The following is an 8,262-nucleotide window of genomic DNA, read 5'->3' as shown; positions in this document are numbered from 1 at the left end:
GAGCTTCGTATTGATACAACATTTTAAGAAGCATTTTAACTCTTCTTCCAACTCAAACAATAGTCATCATTATTGTCTATAACAATAATACTTAAGAGATGGAAACAAACAATAGTAACTAGTCAAAGCATATCATATTTTTTATAAGTTTGTGTTGAAAAATTTAGTCAAATTTAGTAAAACTAAGGGAGAGAACATATTTTGAAAATATGAGTTTTACATATCTTGAAGTTACTTATCACTCTTAAAGATAGAAGTTATTCAAAAACTAGCGTAGAAGACTTAAAAACTAGCGTAGATGACTTCCACAGAAGTCTTCTCGGATCAGTTAGAAACTTTAATTAACGTGAATGTTGGTAACCTCATAAATATCACCAATTAAGTTAGAAATTTTATTCAGTAGCCCAAATATTCATTAATAAACATGAATTAACAAGAAAATGTTAAAAATTCTTTATAGTTTTAGAAAAAATGCAAGTTTATTAGACATTGACGCAGACGACATCCACGGAGGGCGTCTAGTAGACTTCCAGAGAAGACGTCCATTTAGGTCATTTTTGCAATTAAAATTTTATAAAGACTCTGTTGTAATGAGTAAGTTAACTCTACAGACTCTGTGTTCATGTCCAGTCTATAATCTTCTTGAGCCATTGCTACAAGATCAGCATGTGTCGAACCTTCACTCAAAAATAACATTCTCGTTCCTTTGAAATGATCAACCACAAAATTCCAACATCCATCTTTCAACAACCATTCTCCATATACTGCATGTAACTAACGCATCAACTGAAAAAGTCAAAATAAAACACATTAGCAAACATAGAACAAAGAAAATGAAATTTTATTAAAGATCGACGCGGATGACTTCAATCAAAATCTTCCAGACGACTAAAATATAAGTCGTCTGGTCAACGCAGAGGTTATTTTTGCAATTGACTTTGAAAAATGTTATCTGAGACGACTGAAAAATAAGTTATCTACTTTTGTTTGGTTAAAAAAAACTCCAAAAAAGCTAGACGACTTACATTTCAGTCGTCATAGGTTAGTTTTGCATTTGACTGGATTGTTTCAGAAGTTTAACTTTCCTGGACGACTTACATTTCAGTCGTTTGGTGAAAAATTGAAATATCAATAATTTATTAAAACTCGATGACTTACAATTAAGTCGTCATATGTTAGTTTTGCAATTAAAAAATAGAACTTCAATATTTAATTATATATAGACGAATTACAATTGCAAAACTAACCTATGACGACTTAATTGTAAGTCGTCGAGTTTAAATAAAATATTGATATTTTAATTTTTCACTAGACTACTGAAATGTAAGTCGTTCAGGAAAGTCAAACTTCTGAAATAATCCAGTCAAATGCAAAACTAACTTACATGTAAGTCGGTAAGTCGTCTAGGTTCTTTGGAGATTTTCTTGTAACCAAACAAAAGCAGACGACTTATATTTCAGTCGTCTCAGGAAACAGATTTCAAAGTCAATTGCAAAAATAACCTCTGCATTGACCAGACGACTTCCAGGTAAGTCGTCTACAGCCAGACGGCTTACCTTAAGTCGTTTGGACGAACAGATCTGGAAAAAAAAACTCGATTTCATACCTTAAATTGGTGAGATAACTTCCTTAGCACACATAAGGCTTCTCCAAGCACACAGAATCTCAAACGAAAGTGACCCACCCAGAATTGTTAGCTTCTATGACTCTATGAACCATAAAAAATGTAGAATCAAAATCTTGGATTTTTTTAGCTGAATGTGGAGAGAAAGTGAGAGAGATGTTGTGTTTAGTTCATAAGAATGAAGAAAGAATAAGGGTAAATCCATTTTGGGAGCATTAAGAGCTTCAAATTGGTTGTTCATGGTGGTTGGGGTATTGATGACAATGGCAATCTTATAATTACTTGAAGATGATGAGGGTGAGAGAGTAAAAATGTCATTTTCGAAAAAGAAAAAATAAAAAAATTTGATGGAATTTTCGTGAATTATATGAACTTGTGGGGTGAATAGGACAAAACTAATTTCCCAAAAAAAAAAAAGATAAGTTTTGTGTTTGACTTTGAGTTCTAGGTCAATTTTCAAAAAACCCAACTTATATTTGCAAATGGACTTAAAAGGAAAAGGAAAATTGAGATTTCCTCATTGGGAAGTACTATCCGACGCAATTCTTAGTAAAGTTATAAGCTTTTGTCATGCACGCAAATAAAGGCATGTTTCTATGTTATGAAGAAGATATTTTTTGTCCAAAAGGTGTTATGAAGTACAACAACCATCTAGCTTGTGCATACACAAAACACATTACACGTACACAAAGTAGAACTCATCAGAATGTCTTCTCATTGTATTAAATACTTTATTGATTAATAGAAAACTGCGATATAAACATATAAATTTTCGTGACTTAAGATGACATAGATAGTGTTTCAAAAAAAAAAAAGATGACATAGATACGAATAGTCACGAAAAAATCGTGTCTATACAATCGTATCCAAAATTAACCGTGACAATTGTTTAAAATATATGGTTTGCAATATATTGCTTGGAATATACGGTTTGGGGTTTAGCTTACGATTTGACTTATTGTTTTATAGTGTATGATTTAAGTAATTAGCAATTTAAATTCTAAATATTTATAATTTAGAGTTTGTGGTTTGGAGAGTAAGGTTTAAAGTTTAGGTTTAAGGGTTTGATGTTAAATCTCAAAAATAGATTTAAAATCATAAGAGTTTTTGATAAATTTTGAATATTAGTTAGAAAATATTAGATTTGGTGTTTATAGATTTTGAGTCCAAGTCTAAAATTTAAGATTAAAGTTTAAATAAATTATTTTTACAATTTATCATTAGGGTTTCAAAGAGTTTACAAAATATCGTGTCTAAATCATGGCTAAGAAGCTATGTTTCATACACTGTTTTGTAAATGTGTATTTCAGTCACAAAATATTTCGTGATATTAATGGCTATTCTTAGTCACAAAAATATTTTGTGACCAAAACGTGTCCTTTTCCACAAAAAGACACAATTTTTCATATTTGTGTTTTTCGTCATTTTTGTGATTACTCTGTGATTATCTCTAAATAAGTCATGGTGCAATTATGACTAAAACGTGTCTATTTCGTTTTTTTACTAGTGATCATTACTATTTAAAAATGTATACTAGATAATAAGAGTAACGCTTGTATTAAAACATAACAATAATTAAGAATATAATTGTAATATTCCGATTTTTAATATATGAAAATGCTTAAGAGAATTAACTTTGTTACCTATGTCACCAAAGTGCTCTTATCTTTTCTTTCACACATCCGTTTAGAATTTCATGATTAAGCGTGCTTAAATTGGAGTAGTGGAATGATAGATGACTTATCGGAAAGTGATTCTCGATATTGTGCAAACGAGGCAAAACCACGAGGAAAGGTCATGTGGTAATTGAATGATCAGTAAAAAATAATTTCAAGCTTTCGAAAAATTAACATATCGTCCCTCGAACGGGAAAGGCCTCACGGGCCGAGTGAGCGGGCTTGGATGACCCATTAGCCTTGGATGGCCGGGGCGTTACAAGTGGTATCAAAGCGGGTTAGCCATCTTGGTTCTGACCTGAGAAGCGTATTGAGACATGTTGTGGTATGCAACAGAGGCTTTGCGCTCTGTAAGTGGGGGTGAATTGTAACATCCCGATTTCTGGTATATCGAAAGGTTTAAGAGAATTGATTTGGTTACCTATATCACCAAAGTGCACTTACCTTTTCTGTCACACTTCCGTTTAGAACTCCAGGGTTAAGCGTGATTAAGCTGGAATAGTAGAAGGATGAGTAATTCTCGATATTGTGCAAGTGAGGCCAAAACACGAGGAAGTGTCATGTGGTGATTGCAGGGTAAGAAAACAATGATTTTGAGCTTTCAAAAAATTAACGCACAGTCCGTCAGATGGGATGAGGCTCACGGACCGAGTGAGCGGGCATGAAATCCCCATTAACCGTGGGGTTAGGCGTTATAATAATAATCACCTTTTAACAGATTTTGAAGATTAGTTTGAATTGAAGTTCTCAATTCTCTGATTATAAACAAGATAGTTAGCACATGAAGAATATTCAATATATCATTCCAAGAGAAATTATAATAATTAATGTATAGCTATATGAATGGTTGAAATGTAATCAACAATATAAAACGCAAAAGGAATGGAAAGTATTCAGAACTAGTATGGAATATGCGGAAAATAGAGAAATGGCAAATGATGCTCGATGATACATATATATAAGAACTATTGAATTTGAGATATTTATGAAATCATTATTTAAAGGTAAATTAAAAAAAAAATGGTATTAAGATTGTGGTAAAATTAGAATTTTTTCTTTATTTTTATTTTTATAACCGTGGGGATCCGAAAGACTTTCTAAACCCAAAGATTAATCCCACGAGGTCTTGCATCCGGGTACGCAACTAATCCATCAATATAACATGGCTATATGACCAAGGAGAATCAAATCTAGGACGGAAGCTCCAGCCGGAGCTCTTTTACCACTTGGTTCCTTCCTTGATTTTACTAAATACGTAATCTCGTAATTTTTGAAGTATAACTATTTAAACTTTCGTACCTATCTATCTATCTATCTATAATAATAAAGGAGATTTTTTTCCCTCCTTATGCCGCCACATCATTCTTTTGCATAGGGCAAAACTGGCCACATGTTCTCCTTTGTTTCTCTGCATCGACGTCTCTCAATTTTGACGAGAAAACTGGGTTTCCTTTTCCGTAGGCCCATTGAAGTAGAAAAACTCATTTCCCAGAAGCGCTTCGCCTCCATCGTCTTCTTGATTTACCCTACCATCACCTTTTTGAAACCGTCGAAATCACTCCTATTTTCCACTCCACCACCTTTTTGAAACTGTTAATTAATCATTGCAATAGATGATATCTTCATCCGTCTAGCTTCCATGTGTTCCCCACCAATTCCGACGACTATATATATGAGACCAGAAGGAGAGACCATAGCTTCCATATGGGGATCGCTATGGTTCTGGTAAACCGAGAAGGTAATTCGATTCCACTGAATCTGTGTTCCTTTTAACTCATCGGAGAATTTTTGCTTCCTAACACTACATTATCTTATACAAGAGCACTCGCTCAATGTTTTGTTTCTTTAGCTCATCGCATAAAATTGGATTTGTAACATTTGATTGTTTTCTTATTGTTGCAGTCCACGCTAATTAAGGGGACCAGCTGTTTGTGTCTGTGTTTTTGATGACCTGGTCTCAGCTGTTGAGACGAAGGTGTTCGTCGCAACTAACGTCAATTATAAGTTTGTCGGAGGTTATGGTTTTCCTGAAATCTTTTTTTAAATTAATCAATTCCACTTAGCAACTCTTGATATTTTTATTTTTTCCCTTCTGACAGATCGTCTCTTCCTAAACAGTACGACAAAAACCCATTTTAACTTTGACAAATAATGTGTTGTTGGACAAAAATGCATTTTTACTTAGCTCTGCTTCTATGCAGTTACTTTAAGCTTTAGTAAAGGTGAACTAGCAGACTCACCAGTAGTGGTTGTATAACACAAACTCATACGTCTTCTTGGGTCGATGAAAACCTACACCAGGTCAGATATCTGAAAGCTTAAACCTTTTTACGCATCACCTCCAAAGATTTAGTGTTAACCTCCATTTGTCAAAATTCTTCCTTCAGGTATCTGAATCCATTATCGTTTCCGGAACCCAAGAGAAAATGGTTTCACTTTTTAACCCAAGAGAAGCCAATTATCATATATTGTGTCAAAGATACCAGTGGAATATTTTGTTCTGGTTTGCTTGCTTATACTAGCAGCCATACTTTTTTCTTTAAGCTCTTTTTTTTTATCAATTGTTGTGCATAATCTGAAGGCACTGCATACTAGAGAAAAGCTGCATTATACAATGAAGCAATGTTTTTTTGTTATCCCTCTTATGTGTCACGTTACTTATCTCTTGGTTGTTGACAACGTGAAAACATGGTCCTATTTTTGAACACGTTCTGCAGCAGCATAAAGCTGGAGCTGGTGTACAAAGTCCAAATGCAATGCCATGAGGATGCAATTTTTCCCAGAAATAGTGAGGTCATGACCTTTAGTCCTCGCTGAAGGCACCATCCTCCATTTGTTTTGAAAAGGAATCTACTCAAAAGAACAGGTTAGTTCCATAACATTATGTACAACAACACTTCATCAGGCAACCTGGTTTCAAACAAAAATTATTCGGTCTCAGAGCATTTGGGTTGACGTTTGTGAATGTTGCAGCCAAACCTTTGTGAAAAGCCTACAGCCATTTTCTTCTGCACTCTGCTCTGTATTTTTGTTTCTTTTCTACAGTCAATAATTTTATAGTTCTAACTATTCTATCTATCTTTAAACTCTATTGCTTATGATGTTTTTGCTGCAGTCTTCTTTTACTGATGTTTTGACAGTAGTATGCATTTGATACTGTGTTTCCTTTTCAGTTGACTATTTGTTACTTTCTGACTTTGTATATCAGTTTTAAGTTGACGATTCATGGTAAAGCATATTAGAAACTGCCTCATGTAAAGTTAATTGGATGATTTTTTCTATAAACACCAAGATCTGAGATTAAAATGTAATGTCTATATAGATTGGAAACAAAAATTACTCAACCTTTTAATGTAAAATTCATCCGCAATAAGAAACATCAAAGAAAGAAAATCTAATCTTATGGGGATAATCGGGTTGGGGAATAATAATGTTGATGACCAAAATAGACACTGTAACAAGAAATATAGCTATTATATTATTAAGAAGACAATGCACCTCCTTTTAACAACTATGTGAACGAAATCACCTTTCATCTTTGAGAAGAATGATCTCAGTAGGAAGTAAATTTCCATTTATAGTTTTATTCAGAAAACATGTCTAATTACATTAGATTTGAGTTTATTTTTTACCTTTTCAGTTTTTAGTGTTAAGACATGTGTGAAGAAATTGGATATTGTATATTAATTGGCTAAAAACAATTACACAAACTATAATATAGTAACTGTATCCTTTAACAAAATAAAGTAACATGTTTTTCTATTCTATTGTTCAAAATAACTCTAGGCATACGTTAAAAACAATGAGATCAACTTTAGAAACAAAGTTTTAATTCCATCATCATTCAATTTGATTTTTTTTGTTGATTATTATGTACAATTATTTTGTCTAATGGTATACCAAGTTGCCCTTAGAAATTTCCTTTCTAGACTGTTACCAATGGAAGAGAATCATAGTAAATAGCCAAACAATTTATAGCTCCCACACATTACAAAAAAATATCCTAATAATTAACTTAGTAGTATTTTCCATTAAATACCACTACCATGCCAAATTAAGATGAATGTCTAATTAACATGCATTCCACACGACTATGTAAATCAAAACCTCAAAGGCGATAAACAACAACTCTTACACAATGCAAGATCAACCACTATTAAATCTCGAAACACTCCCTCAAGACGTTCAAGGATATTTATCTATAGAGTTCCACAACCGTCAAGATCCACCATATACGACATGTCATGCAATTATCTCCAACACTAACTGAAGCTGCTAAAAACATCCGTATTTACAAAAAAAAAAAAACTAAGACTCAAACAATTGACCATCTATCCACTTGCATCTTTTATAAGATATAACGATCTCATGACCAAATGTTCATCAGGTAGATTTTAGAATTTAAAATATTGATGTTGGCCTCCATCATCTACAAGCATCATCAGAAAGTTTATATTTAGATGCATTTTAGCTATACGTTATAAGAGCACGTCCAACGCATGATTTAAGGGGGTCCTTAGCCATAATCTCTTCCATTTGCCGATTAAAAAACTATTAAAATAACCCCTAAAGCTAAGGATTAATCCTAAGTTAAGGATAGTCCGCCCGGGTCCGTAATGCGCTGGCAGGTTCTGATTGGCTGAGAGGGCGGTGGTGTTTCGTGTGGGAAGAGAAAGAAAGATGCGTCGTCTTTCACTTTGTCGAGGCAAGAAAAAAAAACCCGAGACGCGACGAAGAGGCGATAGAGCGGCGATAGAGAGGCGAGTCACGACCGGCCTTTTGGAAGGTAATCCGACCTCTCCTTCTTTTTGATTTCGTTCAGTGGTTGTTTCTTATCAATTTCATCGGTTTAAAGGGTTCGATTGTGGCGTTAAACCGATTTAGGGTTTGAAATTATTTTGGGGATTTCAATCGAATTAGGGTTTTCGTCGGGGGTTTCTATTTTCTTCTTCTGTTGGTGAT

The sequence above is a fragment of the Brassica oleracea genome, chromosome C7, assembly GCF_000695525.1.
Source record: "Brassica oleracea var. oleracea cultivar TO1000 chromosome C7, BOL, whole genome shotgun sequence".
In the NCBI taxonomy this organism is placed as follows: domain Eukaryota; kingdom Viridiplantae; phylum Streptophyta; class Magnoliopsida; order Brassicales; family Brassicaceae; genus Brassica; species Brassica oleracea.
This window is presented reverse-complemented; position numbering follows the sequence as displayed.